Source organism: Protopterus annectens, chromosome 4.part0, assembly GCF_019279795.1.
Source record: "Protopterus annectens isolate FY-2018-M chromosome 4.part0, PAN1.0, whole genome shotgun sequence".
Taxonomy (NCBI): Eukaryota; Metazoa; Chordata; order Ceratodontiformes; family Protopteridae; genus Protopterus; species Protopterus annectens.
Genome location: NC_056733.1, coordinates 1471196023 through 1471212345, shown reverse-complemented (window position 1 = coordinate 1471212345; position 16323 = coordinate 1471196023).

The window sequence follows — 16323 nt, the reverse complement described above, 5'->3', positions numbered from 1 at the left end:
ATACCACAAGAGTAAGTACTGGGGATAGGTCTTTTCATTAATAACCTTATAGAAAGACGAGAAAGAAAAATTTGTATTTTTACAGTTGACTAAATGTTATGTAGCATAGTCAGCATAAAAAAGACAAAAAGTTATGAATAGAATGCAGAGCGCACTGAATGAATGATATAAAATATGGCAGCTTCAATGCACTATAAGAACTATAAACTATGAGATCTGGGAAGCAAAGACCCAGGAGAGGAGTATATAGCTGGTCTGGTGATACTATGTAATAGTAAGGGCCTTTTTAAGCCTAGCCATGTATCCCAAATCTCTGACAAGTTTTAATACCCTTGATAAGTGTAAGCAGGGGCATGGGAGATGAAACATTTATAAGCAGGGGTCTGGGAGATGAACAATTTACAGGTTGCCTGTGCCCATTAGAGACTTAGGTGTCAAACCAGGGATGAATTTCCTGTTCCTCATCCAATTGTCCAAGTTCCACTTGAATTGGGTAAAGGAGAAATTCTGTTTCACATGGATGGGGAGCCTGTTCCAGAAATGGGGTAAATTCCTGTCTTCCCAGCAGGTCCTATTTATAGCACAGGCAAGGTTTAAGTCTTTAGAATGGGTAACCCTGGTGCTGTTTGTTTTGTGGATATGCAGGAGGTCCATCAGTGTGGGGTCTGACAATTCCCTGTATGCCAGGCATATATCTCCCCTCAAAAGCCTGTAGGAGACAGAATAAAGTGATAGGGCCTTGAGGTGGTCCGCAGAGGACATTTTACTTATGCCATGTATTGTTTTAGTGAGGAACCTCTGTGGGCATTCCAGTTTTTGGATATGCATGGTTAGGTACGTACTAAAGGGGGCATTGTGCTCAATGACTGGTCTGATGAATGCCAAATACAGTGGAACAATGATTTCCTTGGACTTAGATGCCATACCTTTGTTTATAAGTTGCGCAATATAGAATGATTTCCTCACTACCGTAGATACGTGATAATCAAAGGTAGAGTACTATATATGTGTGTCCCTAGTCCCTGACTACTGGGTCAACTCTAAGGGGTGTGTTGTCAATGTGATAGCAACCAGGAATGGATGACTTCCCAAAGGATACTGTTATGCATTTCTTGGCATTTAATTTTACTCCATGGCACTAACACCAGTTGCTTGAATGGGTCAGCCCTTCCTGGAAAACTTTTATGTCAGTGTGGGATTCCACGGCAGCTCCTAATTTGCAGTCATCAGCAAACTTAGTCATCCAGAGACCATTGACATGGGCCTTGATCTCTGAGGGACTCCACTTGTGACTGGCCTCTTTTGAGAGGTAGACTCCTGAATTCTAACTTCCTGGGTCCTGCTTGTGAGCCAGTTGGCTATCCACTGGGTGACATACAAGTTTGTACCTAACCTCCTGAGTTTGTCAACAATGCTGGAGTGGAGTATTTTGTCACATGTCTTGCCCAAGTCAAGGTAGGAAGTGTGAACCATTTTTGCCATCATCCATTGCTTCGGTGACCTACTCAAAGAAGTCCACAAGGTTCAGTAGGCATGATCTGCCCTTGATGAATCCAAAATGGGTTGGGTCTAGTGTTTGGATGTTTCCTGTGTCTCTGTTGATCATTTCCATGCTAATTCCTTCCATGGGTTTACATATAAGACTAGTGAGATTTATGGGTTTGTAGATGGCCCACCTTTGTGCAAAGTGATGACTGTTGCTGTTCTCCATTCATGAGGCACCAAGCCTATTTGAAGGTTTCAGTTAAATAGCAATTCCAGAGGGCATGATAGGTCATGTTTCATGCTATTTAGAAGGCATCCTGTGATATTGTCTTGGCCCATTGATGCAGTGTTCTTGGCCTTAGTGAGAGCATTAAGGACCTGTTACCTAGTGATATCAGGGGAGTTATATTTGATGGTATTTCCTGAAGGAAGACTGAGGGGGAAGTGAGGTAAAATTGGAGCTGAATTTATCGGCCCATAGGTTTGCTATATCTTCTGGCTCAATATAGGTGGCTCCATTTACAGTGTAGCTCTGCAAACAATTGTGTATTGCCTTTGAGGTTGTGGACATAGGTAAAGAATGCTTTGTGGTTGTCCTTGGCCTGGGAGGCCAAATTTACCTCAAATTTGGCTTTGGTAGACTTTATTTGTCCTCTAAGCTGTTTGTTTAGTTTGATGAGAGTGCTTTTATCCTGCTGGGTGCTGTAGCTCCTAATTTTTGCCATGATCTTCTTCCTTCTGTTATACAGCCTATTGGTTTTATGATTCCACCAGGGTGGCTTGTTTTTTGAGTTAGTTCTGTACTTCTTCTTGGTGGGTACATTTGCTCCTATGTAGCTATTAACATGCTTATACAGGGTTTCTGTGAACAGTTCTGCATAGGCAGCAGTGTTCTCAGGGCTTATGGGGTTTGAAATTTTGCCAGGTTATCACTTAATAGCAGGATATTAGCCTTAGGGTAGTTCCTGAATATTCCAGGTTTTATTTTTACTTCAAATGAGACCATTTTGTGGTATGACCTTGCCAGGGATGACATTACAATAGGGAGTGTGCTGCACTCTCCCATATTAGTGAGTACCAGATCCAGTATGGTTGCACCCTTATTTGGTGTATTGACAATCTGGTCCAGGGAGTTTGTGTTTTCAAAATCTACTAGTAAAAAAGGCAACTGCAGAGTCGAACCAACACAGTTTAATACATTTAGCGCTTTCATCCGCCAAATAGCTGCACATCAGAATATACAAACATCACAACAGTCAGCTTATACACCCAGAAACCCCAACCCAATACGTCAATTAACACATATAAAACAATTAATGAAAAACTACTGGATGAACATCAATATAAAAATGTATATATACATATATATATATATATATATATATATATATATATATATATATATATATATATAATATCTATGAATACCCTGTCAGAAAAGACAGGTACAAAACATGAATAATGAACTTTAAAAAAAATAAAATAAAATAATTGCTTAAATAGCAAACATTGATTTTGAGATTCAATAAACTGGAAATAGAAAAAATATCATTGAGACCCGGAAAACAAGAGGGATTACATTTGAGTTGCCATCTAAGCTCCAAAATTTCAAGAAAAATGTCACAAGGACCACATCTAGGGTCCACCACAACACTGTCTATGACAGAAAATTTGAAAGAATATGTGGGAAAATTCTTCAGATGTCTATAAAGTGCATTCCGTTCATCCTTTTTACCAATGTCAAAATCTGGGAATCTCTGTGTCTGTACGTTTGGTGTTGTATAGGATTCCAGTTAAAAGTGGAGTAATTGAAGTCACCCATGAATATGGTACTGGGTTTGGATAGTGAGTGTTTCCAATAAGTTTTAATATATGGTAAAGGTTTCCTGGGTCATAGAGGGAAACGTATAGCTTTCAAGAAAGTGGTATTGGATTTTGTCTATGGTGATTTGACCATGGAGCAGCTCCAGTGCATTGTCCTGTTTGACCAGCCTTGAGGCATATTTATTTTTGATGTAAATTGAGACACTTCCACCTGTACCTCTCAACCTCTTAGAGCAAGAAATCTGGACAAAACCATAAATAAAAGTGGGACAAAGGCCCAAAAATATGGGCTTTTAAATATTGCTCTTATAAACTTAGAAAGTTGATAGAATAACAGGTTTAGCATTAGCATGAATTTTCTGAAGATTATGAAGTCTGAAACTCAAGTGTATGTCATTATTTTCTAACTTCAGACTTTAATTATTTGCCACTAATTTGCCAGAAAACCACAATTTTATGAAAAACAGACCAAAAATAAGGGACAAAAACCTGGGCATTCTGTGAAAATCTGTACGGTTGAGAGGTATGCCTCCACCTTTAGTCACTGTCTGTGTAGTAGCTGGCCTAAATATCTGGAGGGCATTATAACCTGGCAAGGACTTAGAGTAGTCATATCAGATACGTTAAAGGTAATCAGGCAGTGTAAATCTGCAAGGAATGTGGGTAAGATCCTGGGTTGTATAGGAAAAAGTATCCTAATTGCAAAATCACGTTATTATCGCATATTATAAACAGTTGCTAAAACTCCATCTAGAGTACTGCTTACAGTATGTGACACCTTGTCAGCATAGTAAATTGACAGGGCAGCGAGTTTTCAGAAGAATAGTGCTTGGTCTGTATCAAAAATCATATGAAAACACACTAGATGAGGCTAATTTATATAATTTAAGGATGCAATGCAGTGCTGAGATGTGATAGAAATTTTTAAATGCCCTAGCAGCATCCACACAATGTTGGACAATACAGTTTTAAAAAAAGAAATGCATGTAAGCACAATGAAGCCATTTTAAGATATAAGGTGAGTTGCTCAGGAGAAATATAAGGAAGTATTATTTCTCAGAAAAGGAGGTGGATAATTGGAACAACTTTGATAAACATAGCTAAGTTAACAACAGTAAATGATGATGGCTTTTTGGAGAAGGATGAAGCTGAGTGTCAGGCTGTGACTGGTGTTCATGAACCTTATGAGGACTCCTGGGAACATGAATAAGCTAAGATGCTGCAGCATATGTAGCAATAATGGTCAGAACAGATGAACCATGTAGTCTTTATTGGCAGACAAAAATATCTTTTTCTGTGTCATATCAATGCCGTTCTAGACTGCTTATGCTGTTCAACTCAATTTATTTACTCGTTTTTGTTTGCTGACCAGGAGAACCATCTGCACGGGGCCCATTTACAGTGGATGACTGGGGTGAAAAACACCAGATGAAAAAGATTTACTAAGCAAAAGCCCATGATATAAAAGCAGTTTAATCTTATACAGAAATTAGTGTACATACAGGAAATACCATGAGAGTGAAGAAAATGATTGCGTGTATTAACAGTAATTAAGCCACAGCTGGAAAAAAATCACATATATGGTATTTAATCAGTAGCAGTCCTTTGAGCATTATTGTGTGGAGTTTTATTATGTAGTATGCATATTATATTTTTCATAGAGATCATGATTTTGCTTTAGGTAAACAACAGCAAGTGTCAGCAATAAACCAGGTGCTCTGGTTGATAAAAACCAGGTAAGTGCAAAAACATAAAACGTACCTACTTGCAGTGAAATAAAGATATGGGATGCAAATTAGAGAACCAGAAAGCAGCTACAGATATGCTATACATTATAATTGGTAACGCCAACATATTTCATATATAGATTGTTTTCATAGATTCGTACTAGGCTAACTGTCCTCGGGGGCCATTTTAAGGCTAGCCAGTTACCCCATGTGAAAATCAAACCCTGCACCTTGTGTTTCTAAGGTAAGCACCTTAACCATTACACTAACCTCCCACCATGTGCCTAAAGTAACTGCTGTTCAGCTAAGGTAATATCAGATATACTTTGCAGAAAGAGGAAGGAAATGACCCTAAGAGAAAGAAGTATGGAATCCAACTGAAAACGAGAAGAGGAATACAGGAGAGTGAGGAGAGCAGGATTTAGCAGCAACAAGGAGTCTGGTCATGGCAAGAATATAATTGTGAGAGTACGCAGAGAGGCAAGAGAGAACAGGAGTGTCACTTAGGGTAAGGAGTTATAGAATGTAAAAAATATTAGAGGAAGGAAGAAACTATAGGAGATGGTGTAAAATATCAACAGAAGAGAAGTGTAGAAACCCAAATACTGGAGGAGGTCTTGAGAATATCTTTCTAGGACAAGCAATTCCACAACTGGCTGAGAATTAATGATCATTGGGAAACTTTGAATGTAAGTTTCTGTATGTTGAGGAGGTTTATCCCATCTTTCTGTCATGTTGAAATCATGATTTGACTGTCTTGAGTAGTGAGAGATGGAATAATGAAGTACAAGAGAAGTAAGAATGAGATGGCCTGTATCGAAGGAAATCATATGCAATTATTGAAATATAATAGCCTGTAGGCATGCACCAATGGTATAGAGCAATAACGCCCTGGCTATGACCCAGGTGACCCGAGTTTGATTATTGTCTTTAAGTGTTGGCGCAGGCAGGAAGGATGGGTGTGTCCATCCTGATGAGGGGGGAAGACATACATACATACAAGTGTCACGTTGCCCTAGGTACCACAATTTTGGGACAGAGATAGTCTGGGGACCATAAAAAGGTCTGTTAGACCTGGTAGATGAGAAGTGGTCCAGTATTCCTGAGAACTTTAGATTCTTTTAGCAGACCCTGAAATCCCAGTCAGGCATCTTATCGCTTATGCTATTCTGTGCCATCAAAACTCTAAGCCATCGTGTTCTTCATTAGTTTGATTTGTTTCCCTTTCCAGCCAAGCAGGCTCTTCTTGGAGCTTTTCACATTTAACTGGTATTTCATTTATCGTATGTTTTGCAGTTTCTGTACTCTCTAGTTTAAGGATGATTGACTGCAGTTGTTCTAAAACTGTATTGCAATGGGCATTAGGATCGCTCTGGTTTACAGTATTATCCTGCTGTGGTCCTTAATTTATATCAGCCCCCAGAATCCATTTTTATTAAACTTTTTTTTTCTGTCTCATACATTAAAGCAGATGGTATTTTAGCAGGGATTATTTCTTAGCTAACATCTTTCCATTTTTCTATACTTGTCTAGCTGAGCTCTACTTGTAGGTTTACCACTCGAACATCTCTATATAAATGATGTGACTGGTTTTGGCTTTGATAACATCCAAAACTATATTGGATCTAGATTCTTCTACTTTCCTTATCAACAATCTTGTTGTTTTAGTGCTTTGTCTCTGTGTAATATGAGCTTTTGTTATATTCTTTTTCATAAGGGTTCACTACATAATCACTTTTTATTTTATTTACTGTTTGATGATCAGGTTAGTCCCACTAGGGCAGTGGCCTCCTTTCAGGGGACAACCAAAGTGATATGTATACTGAGTAGGGAAAATTTGGCCAGTGCCCTGGGGAACTTCTTTTTACTCTTTTGCTACAATAAGTGCAGTGTAATCTTTTATTCCCCCAGAGCTACCACCAACTCAGGCACATAGAGCTTCAGTTTGACATCTTATCTAAGGGATGGCCCACTCAGAAGTTCCCCTTATGTTGCAATGCAGTGTCAGTTTTGGAAAGTAATCTAACTACCTGGTGTGGAAATAGAATCCAAAGCCTTCTGGTCTTCTAGCATCAAAGGCCAATATGCTGCCTGTTGAGCTACTAAGACCACATACTATTTATTAATATAAAATAATCTCTATTCTCATCCAAGTATCTTTTTCTACAACAGCTTCCAGTTTCCTGTGCTCAGCGGTTTAGCTTAGTTGTCATCAGGTCAAAGTTAACTTGTGCATCTCTCACTGATGCATTTCTATGAGTGATAAATAATCACATCCAGACACAAGTAAGAGGTTAGATTTATTAATGCAGACTATTTCTGTTTCATAAGTGAACCATGTGACTCACCAGATTCACAGGCTTTGGGTTGAATCTTTATTTCAGTTACATGATCATCTCTAAAACCCTGTAGGACCTTGCTAATTCTAATTCTTTCTAGGTTGAAAATGCTTTAAGATCCTCTGTCTAATTCTGATATTTTCTTCTTCTTCCTCATCTTGAAATATAAACGTACTGAATATGTTCAAGGCTTTTTTCTAGCAACGTACAGATGCTTGGCATAGTGCACATTTTTCATCTTCTTTTCTATTCTGATTGTAGTAAGGTATAAGCCAATTTCTGAAACCAACGTCAGTTTTCTGCTAAATTGTTATGCAGACAGGGAATTCCAGGTAGCTGCCATTGGATACTTTTTCTAAAAATGATATCTATACTTCTAAACAAACCTCCAAAGCAAAGATATTGCTTCACTTCTGCAAACATATTTCTTCACTTCTTACACCATGAAGCACATGGGTATTCTTTAAGTTGCTCAATAAACAATACAGACACTGTGGTCTTCTAGCCTCCTTAAGGGCTTTACTCTGATTCCTATGAGAAAGCAGTACACCAGATAATACACAAGTTTGTGTTACCAGGCATTATCAGATTTGTGTGTATCTATAGTGTATTTGAGACATTCACCATTTAATCCAATACCTTATTACCACACTATTGCCTGGGTATCATATATAACACCAAACATACAGGCACAGAGATTCCTGGATTTTGTAAACACAAACTCCCTGGAACAGATTGTCAATACATCTACCAGGGGAGCAGACACAGTGGATTTGGTTCTCACTAATATGGGAGAGTGCTGCTCACCCCCCAAGTGTAGCATCTTCTCTGGTAAGGTCAGAACACAAAATGTTCACCTTTGAAATAAAAATAAAAACTGGAACCCCAGCTAACCCTAGAATTTTCAGGAACTACTCTAAGTCTAACTTCCCATTATTAAGTGATAACCTGGCAAAATTTCAAGCCCTCACAAACCTTTAGAATACAGTTGACTATGCAGAACTGTTCAAAGAAATCTTATAGAAGCATGTACATAGCTGCATAGAGGCAGCTGTACCCAGCTGGAAGAACTACAGAACTAACTAAAAAACAAGCCACCCCATTGGAATCACATCGATGGGCTGTATAACAAAAGGAAGAAAATCATGGCAAAAATTAGGAGATGCAGCACTCATGAGGATAAAAGCATTCTCAAGAAACAACTCAAAGGACAAATAAAGTCTACCAAATCCAAATTTAAGGTTAATTTGGCCTCTTGGGCCAAGGACATCCACAAAGCATTCTTTAGCTATGTCTTCAACCTCAAAGGCAATACACAATTGTGTGCAGAGCTCATTGTTAATAGAGCCACTTATACTGAGATAGAAGATATAGCAAACCTACTGGCCAATAAATTCAGCTCCAGCATTACCAATATAACTCCTCCTACTAACACTAGGGAACAGGTCATTAATAGTCTCTCTCAGGCCAATGCATCAATGGATCCAGACAATATCCCAGAATACCTTTTTTTTGTTTAATTTCTCCAAGTCTTTTGGGTTTCTAATACCATGATGAGAATGGACACCATTCCTAAGTCAAAGTACAATTAAAATCTATGAAATTAGTATTATTTCAATCTTTGATGTTAGCCAGAAGTGCTCTTCGCAGCACCAGCAGTGTGCCCAGTAATGACTCCTTCTGCAATTCGTATGGAGTTACATGTATTGGTAACATATCTAAGTACCATTGTAAATTCTTTGTTATAAGACCCATTGCTACTACTACTATTGGAACTGTCTGGTTATCCTTCTTCCTAATTCCTCTTGTTTCTTCCTGCAAATCCTAGTATTTTATGACTTTGTGTCTCTCTGTACATAAAACACTGTAGTTAATGGGTGCAGCAATTCCAATGATCAATGCTACTTTTGTTTTCTTTTCCTGGACTACTATATCTGCTTTTCTTGCTTATAGTTTTTGAACTGTTGGTAATGGGTGATCCCATGTGATATAAACTTGATCATTTTCTATAAGACTTTGTGGCTCGTGTTTCCAATGTTTTTCAGCTATTTCAATATTATAATGTTTGCACAATCTCCAGTGTAACATTCTTGCCACATTATTATGCCTTTCAGTAAACAGTCCTTCTGCCACTGGTATATCACAACCAGCAACAAGATGTGTGATTGTTTCCAATTCTGTTTTACAAAACCTACATTTGTCTGTTTCACCCACATGTTCAATGGACTTTATAAATCTTCTGATTTAATGCACCTCCTCTTAACCATTCCTGCATTTGATCCTGATCAACATGAGGCTGCTCCAGGAGTTTTCTATATGCTCAACTATATTTATGCAGTTTTGACATTTCTTGCCTTCTCATCTGATCCTTCAACTTATAATCTTTCCTTTGTTTTTTGGTATATTCAGTTGCTGACTGATTTTTATCTGCTTCTGTGTTAACTTCCATTCCTGCTTGACTCCGATATGCTTCTGCTAAACTAAGCAGGGAAGTCATCTTCGACTTATTCTCTTCATGTTTCAAAACTTTCTCTATGTTTGGGTCTCATGAGGCTAGCAGATATGTATGTAGTCCCATGACTGCAAATTTATACATGTAATCAATTTTGAGGAGGCCCACACCTCCTTCAGAATGGGGGAATATACAGTCTTGTTATACACTGATTTTTTTAAATCATTTGAAGAGCATGAAGTATCATTCATGTTTTCCTGTCCAATCTATCCAACACCTTTTGGAGTCAGTCAGTCACTCCAAAACTGTAAGTTAGGACAGGAAGAGCAAATTGGTTTATAGCTTGAACTTTCTTCCTAGATGTCAACATTGTTTTTAGTATTAATTTAAGTCTTCTAAAATATTCCATATTAAGTTTTATTTGCATTTGCTCATGTTCTATAGTTGATCCTTCATCAGTTCCAAAATATTTACACACTCCCTCTTATTCAAGTTATTTTATATCACATTTCTGGCCCAAACTGATGTTTTCTTGGTGCTGTAGCTTTCCGACTTTAAAGGTTGCTTTTGCACATTTTTCAAGACCAAATGACATTCTTATATCATCTGAGAAAGTTTTGATCACTTCCAGTTGTGCTTTCAGTTCCTCATCTGATGGCCTATACAATTTTAAAGGTATACAATCATTTAACTGAAAATCATCTGTACGATCGCACTATTGTGTGACTTTAAATGTCGAAATACAATATTTCGGACGGAACAAGATTTTGAAAATGGTAATCTGGAAAACCAGATTCGACCATTTTTGAAATCAAAACACCTCCAAGCATCATTATGCAGGGAGGCAACCCCTGCACCCCCCCTACTTTTATATACAAACTCAGAGATCGCACTACAGTGAGGGAAAGGGTTCATTTCCCAATGCCCGCTATAGTGCGATCTGCACCTGAAATGTCGACTTCCAATATGTGAATGCCAATGTGCATTCACTCATTGGAAGTCAAACCATTGTCACTCAGCATTTCAGAAATCTGGAGGTTGCACTTTCTCACTTTGGTGCATCGTACAACCTCCTTTCACGTAAATGAAGGTATACCATTTTAAATCTTCTACAAAAAGAAGATGATAAGTCTTTACACTTTGTTGTTTTCTGGGAGCCAAATTGCAGCCATGACCTAATCTGTTAAGTAGACAGCTTAATGGGTTAAGGGCAAGACAAAAGAACAGCAGTGACAAAAAGTCACCCTGGAATATGCTCCCTTGAATTTTTATCCCTGGAATAATAATGTGTCTTTTATCATGGCTTAACTGCATAGTAATTTGTCACTATTTCATGGTGTAATCAATCAGTGTAGGGTGCATCTTATACATTTTTAACTACTCTTTTATCCATGAATGTGGGGATGCTGCCAAATGCGTTTTTGTAGTCTATCCATGCCGTACTTAAATTATTCCCCTTTTTACAGTTCTCCATTTAGACTATATTTAACAACAAATGATCCTTTGTTCCATATGACTTTCTTATATTACCCTTTTGTTCTATTGCCATGATTCAGTTTACTTCGAAATGACTATAAACTCTGTCAGCATCAGTTCCAGTGTATAGTTTATATATCATCCTAAGGCAAGTTTTTGGTCTGTAGTTTTTAGGGTAGCTTGCAGGTTCACTCTTAAGTAGGAGTACTGTCTTTCCTGTTATTAACTAGGCTGGTGTCTGTTCATGGTGTGCATATAAATAGTTCTTGCTCATTGCTAAATCTTCATGTAAAAATATTAATACTTTTAGCCAGAAGTTAGGTACTGCATCTGGGCTGGGGTTTTCCAGTTAGGAGCTTTTCTTAACTTTGTTTCAATCTCTCTAGCAGTTACTTCATCCTATTTCATATCCTGTACAATTTAACATCTTTGTTATGTTCCACAGACTCTTTATACATATTTCTGCAAAATGTATCTATTCCTTCTTATTTTGGTGCCATTTCAATTCCTTTTACCTTGTTTCCCAATTCTCTTTAAAACTTTTTTGGGTCATCAATACATTTTTTTGTACTTTTCCTTTATATTTAACAAAAAATAAATAAATAAATAAACTGTGCAATAAACTTCTCTGTGTGGAAGTTTTTCAATTCCTGTATGTCTAGTTAATCACTATATATTAAAAACCAGAAAAAAATCAGAAAATGGTAGTAGAAATAAAGAAATTAAAAATGTCCCAAATCAAAAAATAGAAACTTATTTTGAAATATTATTAATATTATTCAGAATTATTAACTCTAGTAGACATTCAGAAGTAATCCAAGCAGGGTAGACAGTCTGTTTCTTGTCAAAAATCCTTTATTAAGCACACAGACAAGCGATCCAAACAAAACAAAAAATAAATGGAATGATAGTTTCATCCCAAACGTCTGACTATATAACTTTTATCAAGTATGGGAGTGGCTTATTTTGTTGTAAAACAAAGTGTAATGGTATATGTTGCAGTTTTATTATGTACAAACACGTCAGGATTGAGGCTTAATAACTTTAACGTAGATAAATTTGTAAACAAACTAGCTATCACACTCATACATACTCACTCTCTGGCTGCATTCTCAAAATGACACTGAAGCTAGCATGAGCTTGCTATTTATATCCATGTGCTGTCCTTGGAAACGCTTCTTAAAGGTACAACACACACCCACTACTCTACATCCTCCCTTTTTAAGAAATGAGTCATGAGTTATTGAAGACATTAATTGACATGCAATTGATACAAAATAATTCTTCGACATGCAATTATACAGAACTAAATACATACAGAGAATTATGTCCAGGATGCTGTGTATTTCACACTAGGTCTGGAAATATGACCAAATCGTGTGACATACAAATTAGAACTAGGTCTAGCAACTCAAATTGTCTCTGCTGAAGTTCAGCTTTGGGAACATCAGGAACATCATCAGAAATGGAAGTAGAAGTTAAGACATGTTCTGCAACAGGAACATTGTCTGGATTGCGCTGAGATCTAGAGTTTGTATCACAGTAACAATGATGCGATATCGATTCTGATACAGGAAGAAGATGTCTGCAATTTCTCCTGTACTCCACACCATCAGATTCCATGAAGTAGGATCTCGGCTTGGCACACATACTTATTACTTGACCAATCTGGTCGAAACCTTTCACCGTTTGTATCCTTACTGTCTCTCCTTTCAATGGACAAAGAAATCTGCTCGATTTATCATAGCTGGACTTCTGGAATGAATGCTTTCTGAATAGGTGGGCTTTGATTGTTCTGTTGTTCTTTGCTTTAGGCCTCAGCAAACTGGAACTGATAGGCAAGGTTGTTCTGGTTTGCCTAGATAGAAGTCTCTGGGCAGGCGAGCCAAATATATCATCACAGGGTATGTTTCTAAGATTGAGAAAATTCAAGACATCGGTATTATCACGCTTTGACTTCTCTAGTAATTGCTTTGCACTCTGTACTACATGTTCAGCTAGTCCATTTGACTGTGGGTATTCTGGAATGGGTCTATATTATAATCGCAAAAGACAGAAACCACGCATATGAAAATGTCGACACAAAAAGACTGAACTACCAGATGAGCGAACCACCTAATCAGCGAAAACCACAACATCGAATGGATTTCCCTAACCAACAGCGCCATGTAAGTATACCTAAACCAACTACAAAAAACAATAACAAAACACACTTTTGCAGGGGGGCAAGCCCCCCTGTACTCCCCCTACTTAAATATACCAACTGCGAAATCACACTACAGTGGGGGAAAGGGTATATACCCTTATCCCCAGAATCATCCTGCTGGCCGAACAAATCCATTCGATGTTTTGCCTTTCGCTGTTCAGGTGGTTTGCTCTTCTGGTTGTTCGCTCATTGTGTCAACATTTTCGTATTCGCGGTTTCCGTCTTTTGCTATTCTGATATAGACCCTTCTGGACTACCAGTAACATGTACAGTCCAATTCTCTTGCAAATTTCTGAAACAACTGACTGGTAAATTGGGTGTCATTGTCAGAGATAACTGTGTGTGGACTACCATGGGCTGAGAAGTGACATTTCAACTTGGTGATAGCAGTGGAAATTGGGTTAGGTAGTAAATCAATCTCAAACTAGTTCGAATAAGAGTCTACCAACACTAATTAATGCTGATTGTTCCACTCGAATATATCAGTGGCTACTGTTGCCCAAGGTAGTTCAGGAACTTGATTAGCTGAAGTGGTTCTTTTTGAAAATGTGGTTTAGTACTATTGCATACTGAACAAGAAGAAAGTACTTTATCAATATCTTTTACTAGAGAAGACCAAAATACTAGTCCTCTCACCCTTCTTTTGGTAGATTTGGAACCTGGGTGACGACGATGGAAAATCTGGATATATTCATGTTGTAAGGAAGCAGGAACAACAATTTTAGGACCTTTGAAAATAATGCCATCTTCCATCAGCATCTCATGTCTCTAAGGAAAATAAGTTTGCACTTCAGGTGGTACACTCGATTGCTTTGACGGCCATCCAACATTAATGTAGTGATTGAGCTTTTGCAAAACGGGATCACTCTTTGTGTGATCTCTAAGCTTATCAAGTCTTGTGGTAGAAATATTACACACTTCCATGACATCAAAGTCAAAATTCTCTGCATTAAGCTGTTCCATTGTATTTCTGGGTGATCTGGATAAGATCTGAGCCAGATAAAGAAGCTTACCTTTTGTATAGACTATTGTGAAGTTGTACTTTTGCAATCTGAGCATCATTCTTTGTAATCGCGCTAGAGCTGAATGCATAGCCTTCTTTAAAATAGTGACTAGAGGTTGGTGATCAGTTTCAATATAAATAGCTCAACCATAAATATAATCATGAAACTGTGAAAATGCAAATGCCATTACCAAAAGTTCTTTCTCAATTTAAGCATATTGCATTTCAGTTTGGGTAAGAAGTCTGGATGCATAGGCTACTGGTCTGCCCTCTTGAAGAATAACCAAGACCAAATTTTAAAGCATCACAGGAAAAAGTTACTGGTTTATTGACATCCTATTATCTTAATGTAGGTGGGATGACAATTTTCTGCTTAAGGTCTTCAAATGCTCTCTGGTGCTGTTCCAACCAAGACCATGTAACATTTTTGTGAGTCAGCTCTCTCAAAGGTACTGTCAACTCACTGAAGTCTGGTATAAACTTGCCTAAATGGTTGACCATACCAATAAAATCTTGTAGAGCCTGGACATTATCTGGTGCTGGCATCTGTAAAATGGCTGTTTGGCTGGGTCTGGTCACAAGCCAGTGTTAGTAAATAAATAGCTTACATATGTAACTTCTGGTAGTCTGAATTTACACTTCAGAGAATTAAGCTTCAAGTTCACTTCATGTGCTCTGTCTAGAGCTTTCCTAAGGTTTCTGTCATGCTCTGCTTTACCATTACCTCCAAACAATAAATCATCTACTATTATGGCACAAGGATAACCTGAAAAAAAATTACTCCATTGCACACTGAAAGACTTCACTTGCAGAATTTATTCCAAATGGCATCCTGAGGAATCTATATCTTCCAAATAGGGTACTGAATGTAGTCAGTAGTGAAGATTTGCTATCAAGCATCAGTTTCCAAAATGAACTTTTTTGCATCCAAGACAGAAAAAACAGTGGCATTCAGTATAAGGGCTGCAACTTCCTTGACTGTACACATAGGATGATGCAGTCTCTTTAATGCTTTGTTCAAATCTCTTGGGTAGTTGCATATTCTGATTTCATCTGAGCCTTTTTTGTGGCTGCTACCAAGGACGACACCCATTCAGTAGGTTCTGTAACTGGACAAATTACACCTTGCTGCACCATTTTATCCAACTGAGGTTTGACTTTATTCTGCATAGCTATTGGAACTTTTCTTGCTGGTCTGACCAGTGGACTAACCTCTGGGTCTAACTTTATAGAATACACAACTGAAAGTTTGCTTAACTTGTCATTGAAAACACCAGCATACTCTGAGAAAATAGCATCAGTAAAATTGGAACTGAGACATGTGCTTATATGATGAACTTCTTTGGTAAAGGCAAGCTGATTCATTCTCAAACTATCTCTTTAACCCAATAATGATTGCACCAGTCTTCAGAGGGTCTACTTTAGATCGACGAAAAGTCAAAATGTCGAATGCTCACATGAGCGTAAATACAGGAATTCGATGTTTATTTTTTTGAATCACAGTACAGAGAGGATTGCAATATTTGCCCTTTCCTCACTGTAGTGTGCTCTCAGATTTGGAATATATATTTAGCATGGGGTGTGGGGGGTGCAGCCCCCCCCACAATAGCGATTTTGAATTTCTGCATTTACGCTCATGTGAGCGTTTGACATTCTGATTTTTCATCTATATAATATAGACCCTCTTCAGACTACATAGAATAGCAAGATGTAGCAGTTGCTAACCAAATAACATGAAAGCGCTACTGAGCCTTTGGTTTGAATTTCTTCATCTCCATAAGTAACAAGTTTTGCACAACTGACCACAATTA